General features: G+C 39.6%; 1 protein-coding gene across 1 annotated transcript in view; it reads right to left on the bottom strand.

The window, feature by feature from the left end:
• Positions 1–15,323, bottom strand: part of AGTPBP1 (ATP/GTP binding carboxypeptidase 1) — a 159,879-nt gene that overhangs the window by 133,847 nt on the left and 10,709 nt on the right. The gene's annotated exons all lie outside the window — the stretch shown is intronic.

Below are 15,323 nucleotides of genomic sequence, written 5' to 3'. Positions count from 1 at the left end.
AGTCCTATACTCAAACTATAGCATTGTACTTAGTGTCCACCATTCACACAGTGGTCAAATACTGGTAAGTATGTAAGATTATTTCTATGTAAGAACACTTTTTAATAACAAACTATGTAACAGTAAAAACCACCTATAACGTCATCTCATTTAATATACTTAATACATATTTTCCTTCAATCAATACCAGTTTTGTTATTAGAAAATACACATTGGGGGCGCCTGGGTGGCTCAGTGGATTAAGCCGCTGCCTTCAGCTCGGGTCATGATCTCAGTGTCCTGGGATCGAGCCCCGCATCGGGCTCTTTGCTTGGCGGGAGCCTGCTTCTCTCTCTCTCTCTCTGCCTGACTCTCCGCCTGCTTGTGATCTCTCTCTCTGTCAAATAAATAAATAAAATCTTTAAAAAAAAAAGAAAAAAAAAAAAAGAAAATACACATTGGGGCACCTGGGTGGTTCAGTGGGTTAAGCCTCCGCCTTCGGCTCAGGTCATGATCTCAGAGTCCTGAGATCAAGCTCCATATCAGGCTCTCTGCTCAGCAGGGAGCCTGCTTCCCCCTTTCTCTCTGCCTGCCTCTCTGCCTACTTGTGATCTCTCTGTCTCTGTGTCAAATAAATAAATAAAATATTAAAAAAAAAAAAGAAAGTACATATTATTCACAGAATCTTTACAACTTTTCAGATTTATTTTGCAACCATTCACCCCCTAAAAAAAAAGAAAAACAAACAAACAAAAAAAAAAATCCTGGACATCTTTTAATTTTACATATCACTGCTTATTGAAGCAGAATTTTGTGGCATCACTAAACAGTAAAAAAATGACAGCCAGTTCAACAAGATTCTCACATATTTATGCATCATTTAGTAAAGCTATTTAAAGGGAAACAAATATACAAAAGAATGTAGTAGATTTTAAAACTACAGGTATTCTGGATGTTTTTCTTCAATTAACAAAGAACTTTCAGTAAACACACATGATTTCAGTAAAACACACACTTCAGTAAAACACACATGATTTTTTTTTCAGTTTTTTTCATTAACTCAATCATAAAAAAGAAAACATGTATTTAGGATTGTGTACAAAAATTACAAAAACAAGAAGTAGATCAGATCTGATCCATGGGTTGTCATGGACTATTTTTCAGGCTGGCAAGAAATTTAAAACTGCTGACTATTCTTTCTTTTAACTGACTTAAGAAAAGACTACAAAGTCAAAGTGATTTTTTCCTATTTCCAAATTAAGAATCAAAAATCCAGGGGCGCCTGGGTGGCTCAGTGGGTTAAGCCACTGCCTTCGGCTCAGGTCATGATCTCAGGGTCCTGGGATCGAGTCCCGCATCGGGCTCTCTGCTCAGCAGGGAACCTGCTTCCCTCGCTCTCTCTGCCTCTCCATCTACTTGTGATTTCTCTCTGTCAAATAAATAAATAAAATCTTTAAAAAAAAAAAAAAAAGAATCAAAAATCCAAAGGAGGGGGAAAAAAAAAAAGTCCTGTGATTTCAAAAGCACTACTGCAGCCATAAATGTAAGGTTAATTAAGTTACTTCTACTTGCTGGGTGGTAGTACTTTCTCTAAAAGTACATTAACAGCACGTCTCATGAAAAGTTTACTGTGACTCTTATTAAAGCTGATAGGGGGGGCGCCTGGGTGGCTCAGTGGGTTGGGCCGCTGCCTTCGGCTCGGGTCATGATGTCAGGGTCCTGGGATCAAGTCCCGCGTCGGGCTCTCTGCTCAGTGGGGAGCCTGTTTCCCTCTCTCTCTCTCTCTCTCTGCCTGTCTCTCTGTCTACTGTGATCTCTCTCTGTCAAATAAATAAATAAAATCTTTAAAAAAAATTTTTTTTTTAAGATTTTATTTATTTATTTGACAGAAATCACAAGTAGGCAGAGAGGCAGGCAGAGAGAGAGAGAGGGAAGCAGGCTCCCTGCCGAGCAGAGAGCCCGACGCGGGACTCGATCCCAGGACCCTGAGATCATGACCTGAGCCGAAGGCAGCGGCTTAACCCACTGAGCCACCCAGGCGCAAAGCTGATAGAGTTGGAAAGGTTAATGCGGTTAACTTAAATCACAACCAATTCTATTTCAACAGTTAATAAATTATTCAAACTTCCAATTCAAAATAAAATAGAGTCAAACAACAGGCATTCCTGTCCTCTCCCTCCCAGGACTAGAGTAAAATAAACAGCAAAGCAATAAAGAGAAATTAAGTTATGTTTAAGCCCACGGTGACAAAAAGAAAAACTAAAGTTGTGGGGGGGGGCATCCTGTCCAGAAGAACTCAGGAAACTTGGAAGCCAAGGACTTGGAGGTGCCAATCACAAGACAGGAAGAGACTGCTCAACAGCTAATGAAAACTCTGTAATTCCAAATAACCTCCTACCTCCTCAATACCCCATACCTCATCATTGTGGGAAATGTTCAACAGCCAGTCCTAGAATTTCTGACAAATTATCTCCACTAAAGAAACTGATAATCTCAAAGAATTCTGCTTTCTGGGACTAGAGAGTCCCCCAGGAAGAAGGCCATCTCTCAACCCCATCATCCTAGAGCTAAGCCAGTTTTGTCCCTTGTGGTCACTTTTTATAGCCTAAGGCCAGAGTGGCCCCAGAGAACACAAAAACTTTCTATTTTCAAAGTCTGTGTTTGTTACAGCATTGTGTAATTCAAAGAACAGGCACCTGGAAGAAGTGCTGCATTTCACCAAGTTTGTGGCAAAGCAAGAAAGAGGCAAAGAAACTGAGACTGCATACAAGGGCATAACTATAAAAACTGACCATGAAGTTTCAGTATAAGCCCCTTAATTGAGTCATTTTCACCATCATAAAATCATGTTGCTATTTCCCTGTCTTGAAGGAAAAAAAATGAACTCTCTCTGCTCCACTTCCTAAATCCAGCTTCTGTCCCATTTCTCTTCCCTCCCAAAAGCAAAGTATTTTTACCCACACTTGTTAACAAGTCCCTTCTTCCCCTCCTCTCCTAAACACACTCCAGTCGGGTTCTCCCCACCCCACTTGTCAGTCCCAGGGACCTTCAATTCCCTGAATCCATCTGTCAGTTCTTAGTCCTCATCTTACTTGTCTTAACAGCCACATTTGATAGAACTGGTCACTCCCTTTTCTTGGAAATACTTTCCCCATTTGGCCATATTATCTAAGTTTCCTTCACTGGATGCCCCAAGCTCAGCTCTTTCCTGTCCTTTTCTAACTCCAGTCTCTTCCTTAGTGATCTCATCAGGTCTCATAAATGTTCAACATCTCCACGTGGGTCTCTAATAATACTACAAACTCAACATATCCAATACTGATCCCCTGATCTGCCCTTCCCTACAGAGTGTGCTCTCACTTCAGCTTTTCCAATTGTAAAGATAATTCTCTCTCCAATTCTTAGTCCAAACCTTAACCTCCTCCTTCACTGTCTTACATCCAACATCCAATCCATCAGCAAATCCTGATAATTCTACTTTCGAAATATATCCAGAATCTGATCACTTCACTATAACTACTACCATGGGCAAATCAACCATTGTAATTAATCTCCCTTCCACCTTTGGCCTTCTACAGTCTATTCTCAATAAAACATCCTGACTGATTCTTTTAAACCCCCAGGGGGAAAGAAAGAGAAACAAACAACAGCAACAAAAAACCTTCGGTAAATCTTGTCACCACTCTGCTCAAAGTCCTGAGATGTGTCCATTTCAGGGGTATTAAGGGCCTTAGGGAACACCCTCAGCCCTTCCTTCCCTGACCTCATCTCCTACCTACAGCTTTCCTTACTCAGACTGCTCTTGGCATACTGGCTGTGCCTCCTTGCTTTCCTCCAATTCTTACCTTGCCCAAGCTATTTCCTCTGCCTGAAACGTTCTGCCAGATATCCTAATGCCTGAGCAACTTCCAAACTTCCTTTGCTTGAGTATTACTTTTTCAATAAACCCCACTCCAACCATCCTATTTAATTCTGTAAACTACCTCCACACTCCAGCATACCCACTGCCCCTTGCTTGAATCCACTGTCTTTTTTTTTTTTAATCTACTGTCTTTTTCCAGAGCACTTACCACCTTCTAACACAGGATGATTCAAAAATAACTGAACACTTTGAAAACTGAACTATTCAATAACTGATTACATATGAACCTGTGTCAAAACAACTTTTAAGGGAACAATCAGGTCAGTTCTATAAACTTCTGAATACTCAAGGGATGTCCCATTACATCACATGTATCAATCCTGTAATCAAATTCATCCCATACCCTTACCAGCTTATCACCACTGATAAGACAAAAGCAACCACAAGGGGTTCCTTCATTTCCTCAAGGTTTTGAGGAAAAAGTAGTAGCAACCCAAGGTTCTTGATATATCCAAATAAGAAATCACATGGTTTAATATCTAGTATCTCACTGGTCAATATGTCAGTCATTTTACACAACTTGTACGCTAGACCATTTATTTAACTCTGTGCATTGCTTATTATCTGTATCTCCCTGCTAGAATTAAAGCTCCATGAGGGCACAAATCTGCTTTGCTTTAAATGCCTCTAATCTATCTAAAATAGAGCAAGCACGTGGCAGGTGCTAAAAAATTTTGAATGAACAAACCAACATTTTAAAAACTTGCTTTAAGGGCGCCTGGGTGGCTCAGTGGGTTAAGCCATTGCCTTTGGCTCAGGTCATGATCTCAGGGTCCTGGGATCGAGTCCCGCATCGGGCTCTCTGCTCAGCAGGGAGCCTGCTTCCCTCTCTCTCTCTCTCTGCCTGCCTCTCTGCCTACTTGTGATCTCTCTCTGTCAAATAAATAAATAAAATCTTTAAAAAAAAAAAAAAAAACTTGCTTTAAGAAAATTTTACTACACAAATGTGCAAAAAAGTCTTCATTTAAAAAAAAATATCTAATATGGCAAATACGGTGTACTGGCATACAATATATATCCCAATTTCCATCTAGTTGTACCTTCCTGTACTGTAAGAAGTTGAAAGCTTAAAAAAATAAAAATATTAAAAAAAAAATTTTTAAAGCATTTCCCAGACTCCCCTGCAGCTAGAGTTCCAGATGTGACTTAAATCCACCGATTTCAATCTCATCATTTGAAAGATACTTAAAAGCCTGAAAGGATGCCTGAATAAGGCTAACACAGACACACACATTTGGTTCTTAGACAGCAATGTATGCAGAGGTCCCAGAGTCTAGTCCAGCGTTTCTCATAAGCTGTTGCTAGAATTCTTTTTTTTTTTAAGATTTTGTTTATTTATTTGACAGAGATCACAAGTAGGCAGAGAGGCAGGCAGAGAGAAAGAGGGAAGCAGGGTCCCCACCAAACAGAGAACCCGATGTGGGGCTCGAACCAAGGACACTGAGATCATGACCTGAGCCGAAGGCAGAGGCCCAACCCACTGAGCCACTCAGGTACCCCTGTTGCTAGAATTCTTTGAGAGCTCACCACTGGAGTGAAAATTTCTTTCTCACTTTTGCGCACCAAGCAATGGCAGCATTCACAGTAACTAATGATTGTGTTAGAAATCAGCCATATATGAGATATCTGGGTGGCTCAGTTGGTTAAGCATCTGCCTTCGGCTCAGGTCATGATCCCAGGGTCCTGGGACTGAGTCCCATGTCAGGCTCCTTGCTCAGTAAGAAGTCTGCTTCTCCCTCTCTCTCTGCTCCTCCTCCCTCCCACTCCTGCTTAGTTGATCTCACTCTCTCTCAAATAAATAAAGCTTAAAAAAAAAAAAAAAAACCAGCCATATGTGACAGTGCACAGTAGGACCATGTTCATTTGGTTAGAGTCTGCCTTCAGAGTTAGAGGCTGCATGGCACAGGGGTAGGATGGTAGACTGATGAACACCAGTTTCTCCCTTTCAAGTTACCTCCCCTAATCCAGTAAGATTAGCAATGAAGAATTGTATACTGTGAATCATTTCACTAAATGAGCAAAACAGGAGACATAAACACAAAGCCTCATCTTTACAGTGAAAACTACTTATCAGAGATGCCTGGATTGCTCAGTCAGTTAAGCGTCTGCCTTTGGCTCAGGTCACGATCCCACTGTCCTGGGATTGAGCCCTGCATGGGGCTCCCTGCTCCGCAGGGAGTCTGCTTCTCCCTCTCCCTCTGCCCCTCTCCCTTCCTGCCTTTGTCATGCTCTCTCTTTCAAATAAATAAATAAAAATCTCAAAAAAAAAAAAAAACTATCAATGGGCTGATACTTGGGCTGACAACTTTAATTGTCATATTCTGTTTTACATAGGCTGTGGAAAACCACTTTCAAGTGCAGCATGGCTCCAGGAATATTCAGAAAGCATGTAAATATAAATTACTGTCTTCTGACAAGTTAAAGATACTCAAAACAAACATGATAAACCTTTTGTTAAAAAAAAAATACAGGGAAAAGGCTGAGGTAACAAGTTATATAGTTAGCAGAAATTACTGAACAGGAAAGGGAAAGCCACCCAATTACTGAGACCTTAATGAGGCCAGAAGTTCTCTTATGTAAGAAATATTTTTGTTTTTTAAGAAGCATCAAGAACAAGGAAGAAATCATCTTATGTCAATTGAAAATGAAATCGGTGAACGGTTATTTCAAGTTCAACACAGAAAAGAAAACATTCAAAAGAAAACAAAAGTTTCATACGAGAGATAAACTTCATTCTTTCAGTTTTAAAAAATAACTATTTGGGGGCACCTGGATGGCTCATCACTGAGTATCCATCTTCAGCTCAGGTCATGATCCCCAGGTCCTGGGATGGAACCCCAGCTTGGGCTCCCTGCTCAGTGGGAAGCCTGCTTCTCCCTCTCCCTCTGCCCCTGCTTGTGTTCCCTCTCTCGCTGTGTCTCTCTATGTCAAATAAATAAAATTTCTTTTAAAAAATCTTAAAAAAAAAAAAACCCTATTTTATTGTATAAAGACTTTTCACAAAATATCAACACATAATCATTTGGAACTTCTGGACCTATATTTGAACCTCATGAAGTTAATAAAGGGGGAAAAAAAAAGATTGTGTTTCTTCCCATATTCTGGTATAAATTATGTCTTAGGCTTTATTTTTATTAACAGTATTTTGACTTAAGGCTTTTTGCAGCTTTGCTATTTGACACTGTTAATGTTCACATTGTAAAAAACATTAATTAGAGTCAACTTAGAGTGGTACTGGCAAAAAAAAAAAAAAAAAACCAGAAAAGCAGACCAACTGTATGTACATTAAAGTCTAGAAATAAATGCACACATCGATAGCCAGGTGATTTTTGGCAAGGGTACCAAGTCTACTCAATGGAGAAAGAATACTGGCATACCTCAGAGATACTGCAAGTTCAGTTACAGACCACTGTGATGAAGCAATTATCACAACAAAGCAAGTGAAATGACTTTTTTAGTTTCCAGTGCATATAAAAGTTATGTCTTCACTATACTGACAGTCTATTAAGTGTGTAATAGCGTAAGGTCTAAAAATAACAATATGCCTACCTTAATTAACAAGTACTTTATTGTTAAAAAGTGTTAACCATCCTCTAAGCTTTCATCAAGTCATTATCACTGATCGCAGATTACCATAACAAATAATGAAAAAGCCTGAAATAATGTGAGAATTACCAAAATGTAACATACAAAGTGCTCATACAAAGTGAGCAAATGCTGTTGAAAAAAGGTACCAACAGTGTTGCCAGATGCAGCATTGCCACAAAATTTCAATTTGTAAAAAACACACACATCTGCAAAATGTAACAAAGTGAAGCATGCTAAAATGAGGTATGCCTGTAGTCCCTTCTGCTGCTGGAACAAATGGACTTCCACATGTAACAGAATGAAGCTGGTACTCAAAACCATGTTATAAAAATTAACTGAAAATGAATCAATGACCCAAATATCAGTGCTAAAACCTAGAAAACATAGAGGTAAATCTGCATGACCTTGGATTTGGAAAGAGATTCTCAGTGACGGCAACAAAAACACAAGCAAGAAAAAAGAAGACAAAGTGGGCTTCAAAATTAAAAACTTTTATGCATCAAAAGGACATTATCAAGAAAGTGAAAAACAGAATGGAAGAAAATATTTGCAAATCGTATATCTGATAAGAGTTTTTTAATAGCCAAATATGTAAAGAATTCCTACAATTCAACAACCAAAAGATAATTCAATTTAAAAATGAACAAAGGACTTAAAAAAAAAAATGAACAAAGGACTTGAGGGGCACCTGGCTGACTCAGTTGGTAGAGCATGCAATTCAGGTTCTGAGTTCAAGTCCGATGGTTACTTAAAATAAAATCTTTTTTATTAAAAAGAGATTACTTTTTTAAGTAATTTTAAAGTAAGAGGTTACTTAAAAATAAAATCTTTTTTTTTTTTAAATGAGCAAAGGGGGACACCTGGGTGGCTCAGATGGTTAAGCATCTGCCATCGGCTCAGATCATGATCCCAGGGTCCTGGTATAGAGTCCCACATTGGGCTCCCTGCTTGGTGGAGAGCCTACTTCTCCCTCTTCCTTTCCTGCTCCCCCAGCTTGTGCTCCCTCGCTCTCTCTATCAAATAAATAAATTAAATCTTTTTTAAAAATGAGCAAAGGACTTCAATAGACATTTCTCCAAAGAAAATATTCCAATGACCTATAAAGCACGTGAAAAGATGCCCAACATCATTACAGTCATTAAAGAAATGCAAAGCAAAATTACCTGTATTACTTCATACCAACTAGCATGTCTATAATTTTAAAAATGGTAAATAAGTGTTGAAAATGTACATAAAAAAACCCTCACTTGTTGCTGGTGGGAACATAAAATGGTGTAACCACTGTAAAAAACAGTTTGGCAGTTCCCTCAGAAATCTAAATATAGAACACCCAGGAATTCTACTCCTAAGTATATACCCAAAAGAACTGAAAACAGGGACCCGAAGAGATAATTGCACATTAGTGTTGGTAGAAGCATTATTCACAATAGCCAAAGACAAAAAACAATTTAAGTGTCCACTAACAGACGAAAAGACAAAATGTGGTATATACAGACAATGGAATGCTGTTTGGCCATAAAAAGTAATGAAGCTCTGACATACACTATAATATGAACCTTGAAAACATTATGTCATAGTGAAATAAGCCAGAAACAAAACATCAAATACATGTTTCCACCTATATGAAATATCTAGAATAGGCAAATTCTAGGTATATTAGAAGTTTACCAAGGGCTGAAGGCAAAAGTGAAATAGGGAGTCCCAGTATATCAATAATTACAGAACGTAAGTTTGCACTGACAAAAAACTTTGGAAATCGTGGTGATGGCTGCACAACTTTGTGAATGTAATTAAAATTAATGCTACTCAATCAGAGGTTTAAAAACGAGTAAAATGGCAAATTTTAAGTTAGGTATGTTTTTGTTGTTGTTTTTAAAGATTTTACTTATTTATTTGACCCAGAGAGAAAGAGCACAAGCAGGAGGAGTGGCAGGCGGGCAGAGGAAGAGGGAGAAGCAGGCTTCCTGAGGAGCACAGAGCCCACCACGGGGCTCGATCCCAGCACTCTGCGATCATGACTGGAGCCTAAGACAGATGCCTAACCAACTGAGCCACCCCGGTGCTCCAATGTTAGATATGTTTTACCACAGTAGAAAAACTATTAAAATTAGCTTACATTATTTATTTAAATTAAGTCCATCAAGCCTATCTTTATTTTTTTAAGATTTTATTCATTTATTTGAGAGAGAGAGAGAGCATGAGCAGTGGGGAGAGGCAGAGAGAGAGGGAGAATCAGACTCTCTGTTGAGCACAGAGCCTGACACAGGCAGGGTTCAATCCCAGGACCTTACTATCTAAGCCAAAGGCAGATGCTTAACCAACTGAGTCACCCAGGTACTCCAAAGCTATCTTTAAAAAAACTGAATCCCATTTTAGCTGAAGTCAGTTATTTAATAGAAATTTACTGGGGTGCCTGGGTGGCTCAGTGGTAAGCATGTACCTTCAGATCAAGTTGTGATCCCAGGGTCCTGGGATTGAGCCCTGCATCACCGGCCCCCTGCTCGGTGGGGAGCCTGCTTCCCCTCTTCCCACTCCCCCTGCCTGTATTCTCTCTCTATCTGTCAAATAAATAAAATCTTCATAAATAAATAAATAAAGTATATAGCACTAGGCCATAAATTTCACCCTTTAAAAAAAAAAAATTATCTTCACCATATGAGGTTTTAAAAATCATGAAAAGGAAAAAACATTAGTTTCCAGAATGGTAAGTTAAGTTTGACCACCTATCTGCTTCTCATGTAAGGTTCATTAAAGTTTTTTGGGTGTGCTTCAAATAAATAAAAATAAAACTACTCTTATACATATATCATATACCTAAGCCATAATTTATTAATATCTTGTATAGTAAAAATCTGTGATAAGACTCCTAGATCTACTTTACATAAAGTAAAAAAATAAAGTGGGAATTTTCAGAAATGGAAAACCTGCTTCTCCTACCTGCATTATTAACTCACATTAGAGCTTATATCCTTTATGGGAATAGAGATTCACATGAAAGAGTAGACTAATCAAATGGCCAAAATAAACAAATGCACAGTTTGGCAGTTCTCTTTCAAAAGGGCATTAACAATCATTACTGGAGTACTATCATACAGACCTAAAATTTCAAATGCTGTCCCACCAGCTTTGAGCCTCACAGTGCCCCAAAGGCATGTGTATTCCCACCTAGCACAAAAGACTTCACCCAGCTAGTTCCACCATCAGCTGAACCAGCCGCACTCCACTCAGTCAAGCTGTCAGGCCTGAGAATTATTCAAACTAATCATATCCTCCCATGAGGGCAACAGTCCTTCTTACTTCATCCTTTTGTTATTACAAAGCCTGCCAAGGCCTCTGTGACTGGTTCACTCTATTCCCAAGTACAACCCCCATGAGACATGTGGTATCCTCCACTCCCCCGCTGTGAATATATGACTAATGAACTGTTGTTAATATCATCTGGTCAATGTCAGGTAGCAGCTATGTCACACTATTTAAGAGAGAAAATACCTCGTTCACCAATGAATAGGTGACCAAAAAAACTTTCTCTTTACACTAATATCACAGCTGTAAATGTTCTAATTTTTATGGAAGAATTCCCTGAGACCTGAAAATTATTTCACAGATCCTACAGGGTATAAAGAAGAGGCCAATACGCAGAGCTGGTGCAGACCACAACAGGTACTGGTCCACTGTGGATCTACAGCTAGTAAGTACAGAAGGACAATCCTGACCACCATGGCCTCCTGACCAGCACAGTTTCCTGATTTTATTTTTTTTTTTAATAGAGAAAAAATTCAGTTTCTTCAACTGTTTATGATACAGGACACAAAAGGCAAAGTGTTTCACATTAAGATTTCACTTTCAACTCCCTGGAATGTTCATTCTTTGGCTAATAAGAGACACTAGACACGAGAGGCAGGCCATGCTCAGGCAACTGAAATGAACATAAGGAGGGGGCAATGCTAACAACATCATCCTTGAAGGGAGGGGCACAGAGGACTGTTGGTCACAAGCCATTTTCTGGAACAAAGGAGCACCACCTCTGGATGCTCATGCCATCCTGGGCCTCAGTCATCCCCACCACACAGGTACAGCCTGCAGGCAGCTGCCTTAGGTGTCTTGCTGGGTACAGTAGTACAAGAACTTGCCATACTTTCTCTTGAACTCAGACCTAATTTTCAACACATCCATTTCACTGTGAGAGATACCAGGACTCTAATCAGGACTTTATCGGGGCACCTGGCTGCCTCAGTCAGTAGAGCACGTGACTCCTGATCTCGGGGTCAGGAGTTTGAGCCCCACGTTTGGTGCAGAGATAACTTTAAAAAATATTTTTTTTAAGACTTAATTAGGACTTTATCACGAGTCCCCTTGCCATTCTTGGTCAGCAAAGTTTAAGGGCTTGCTCTGAATGCTCTGGAACAGGTTCAGGAAAGCACTTTCCAGGTCTCCTTTGCCCTCCTTTTTGATGCTCTCCAGCATGTTATAAGGATTCAGGAAAGGATTATTCAAAGTATCATTTATGTACTCTTACCAAGTAAACGCATTATTAGAAGTGAGAGTTTAGAGAGGAGAAGGGAGTTGAGGGAAATTGGAAGGGGAGGAGAACCATGAGAGACTATGGACTCTGAAAAAAAATCTGAGGGTTTTGAAGGGGCGGGTGGTGGGAGGTTGGGGGAACCAGGTGGTGGGTATTGGAGATGGCACAGATTGCATGGAGCACTGGGTGTGGTGCAAAAACAATGAATACTGTTATGCTGAAAAGAAATAAAATATTTCAAAAAAAAAAAAAGAAGTGAGAGTGTGGAACATGTATTCTCAGATTAACTTTCTTTCTTTTGACAGAATTAATTAATTTGTAAAAGAACAAGTGAAAATTACAGTAAATCTTGACTTCTACAAGGTCTTGGAATAGTTTTCTTATTACATCTTTCAGACTCCAAGGTCCTTGAGTGTAGGGGATTAATTAAGTTTCATTTGTCTTTGGGTCCCCCAATGCCTGGAACAGTTCTCAGTAGTTTGCTAAAGTCTGTGCTCCAGATAAACAAATACATTAACTGAATGAAGGATGCAGAAACAGGCTCAGATGCTGGTATAGCTGAGTGGTTACCGGTTAGACAAGCTTGCCTAAAAGATCCAGCCAATGGATCAATATCAAACTAGACAAATGAGAAGTTCAAACTGTGAAACAGGTAGAGGATGGTATCATTTTGTTTTTGAAAATCACATATTTGCACGGAATAACAGAGAAAATGTTATTTCAGCAGGGAGTGTAAATTCGTATAGCTGTTGAGGAGGGCCATCAATATTAAGTGGAATTAAAAGTGTTATAGTTTATATCCCAACAATTTGACTCCTGAGTACGTATCTCTGCACAGATCCTTGAGGAGACAGAAATGAGAACATTTATCATAATGCTGTTTGTAGCCAAGGACAGCAAACAACACAAGGGCAGTACCTTAGACCTGGGCAAGAGGGGCCTCTGCTCTGGATCCTACACTTTAGAAGTCCTCACGTATCACAAAAAAACAAAAAGTGTATTTTGTGAAGTACATATGGGCACCTTGGTCACCAACCTGTACTTAAGGCTGGCACAGTCTGACCTGTAACCAACCGTACCTATACTCAGTTCTAATTCCTGTCTCTGCTCATTGCTGCAGTTGGTCAAAATGTTGGCAATAGTGACCGCAGCACACTTACGGTCTTAATGACTATTTCAGTGTTCAGAGGATCACACTCACTATCAAATTTGGTGTACACTTTGACCAACCCATATGCACGTGGGGGTATGGAGGGGTAAGTTGAGCTTGCAGAGAATTTCGTGAACAGGAGACACTTTGAAAGAAGCTGGGTCAGACGTCAAGAGCAGCAAGCATTCCCAGATGGGGAGGCAACAGCTTCCTATTTTTAAAACATCAGTGCAGTTCTAGCCATGAAGATCTAGAAGCAATTTCACAGATAGGAAGTCTCTTAATCATAAAAGAGACAGTGTCTCCCTTGGTTTCTCAGTTTTATGTAGGGGATTTGGGAGTTGTTGCTTATAGCGCAACCTAGAATCTCTTTTTCTACAAAGCTCCAAACAATTCTACACAGTGCTTTCTACAAAGCTCCAAACCACTTAAAACCTGTGCCAGATATTGATGTATTGCCCCTCATCTCCAAATTCACCCTTTTTGCCTGCTCTGTGAAAATGGACTGGTGCCCTTAAAATATTTTCCTAGCCAGCTGGCAAGATATTAAGCTTTATCAAGAGGGCATTGGAAAGACACTGCAGAGGAAAAGGCTTTTGCTTCCTGGCTTCAGGGTGTTCACGGCTGCAGCAGGCAAGGCCTCTCTGGGACCCATCCCTGCAACGAGGACGGCTTCTATAGCACCGGGCTCCTGCAGCACATGCAGCTTCTCCAACAGGAGTCTAAGCTGTTCTGTAGCAGGGTGCCTCTGGTGAGATATCTCCCTATAAACAGCCTTCCCTGGTACCCTAGAGAGCAAATCCTTAGCAAATTCCACTAGGGTCACACCACACCTACTTGCCTTGACCTTGCCCCTTCTGACCTTGACCTTGCCCTTTCCACCAAGTCTTCAGGGGAGGGAGGGGCTCACTCTATCTCAGCCCTGGGGGTAATAACTGGTCTCCCTAACAGCTATTCCTCTATTTAGAGCTATCTTTATTTCTTGCTGATAAAGCCTTCAATTATCTAATCCCTGTTATAGCCAAAATATTTTTGCATTAATTTTTCCCTGTTAAATTACCATGTGGTTTCTATTTCCTGACTGGACCCAGACTGGTACATCCCAACAACTCTTTAAATTATTTAGTATACTAAAATAAATAAACCCTCTCTGCTTAAGGTATCTAGAGTGAATTCTGTTCTCCGCAACTCAGACTTCAATTTTCTTTTTCAATAAAGAATTTCGTGGGAAAAAAAATCATACAATGCCTTCAGAGATTAATCTATGACATCATTTTTTTAATTAGTCAGTGATAATAATTATGCATAGCCAGGATTAAGAATGGCTTCTGATGGGGCGCCTGGGTGGCTCAGTGGGTTAAGCCGCTGCCTTCGGCTCAGGTCATGATCTCAGGGTCCTGGGATCGAGTCCCGCATCGGGCTCTCTGCTCAGCAGGGAGCCTGCTTCCTCCTCTCTCTCTCTGCCTGCCTCTCTGCCTACTTGTAATCTCTCTCTGTCAAATAAATAAATAAAATCTTTAAAAAAAAAAAAAAGAATGGCTTCTGATGATTATCTTCCTAGGTCAGCCTATTAAATATTTTAATTGTAATATTAACTCCATCTTAGAGTATTATCACTTCTGTTATGCTTAATCACTATTTAAAAACTTAACCTGCAATGAGTTACCACTCCACACCCACTAGAATGGCTATAATAAAAAAAATACAGACAATAACAAGCTTTAGCAAGAATGTGAGAAACTAGAACCCTCATACATTGCTGATGGCAGTGTAAAATGGTACAGCTGCTTTGAAAACAATCCAGCAGGTCCTCAAAAGGTTAAATATAAAGTGACTGTGTGACTCAGCTATTTCATTTCTAAGTATATACCCAAAGAAATGAAAACTTCTATCCACACAAATATTTGTACACAAATTTCACAGCAGCATTATTCATAACCAAAAAGTGGGAATAACCCAAATATCCACCAACCAATGAATGGATAGATAAAATGTGGTATAGCCATACAATACAATATTATTCAGTGATAAAAAGAAACAGTACTGATATGTACTACATGAATAAACTTTAAAAATGCTTATGCTAAGTAAAAGAAGCAAATCATGAAAGACCACATCATTATATGATTCCACTTTATATAATAGTATAAAATGCCATTTAT

The sequence above is a fragment of the Neovison vison genome, chromosome 9 (assembly GCF_020171115.1).
Source record: "Neovison vison isolate M4711 chromosome 9, ASM_NN_V1, whole genome shotgun sequence".
Classification (NCBI taxonomy): domain Eukaryota; kingdom Metazoa; phylum Chordata; class Mammalia; order Carnivora; family Mustelidae; genus Neogale; species Neogale vison.
Note: the sequence above shows the minus strand (reverse complement) of the source record. Positions and strands in the feature narration are given on the sequence as shown.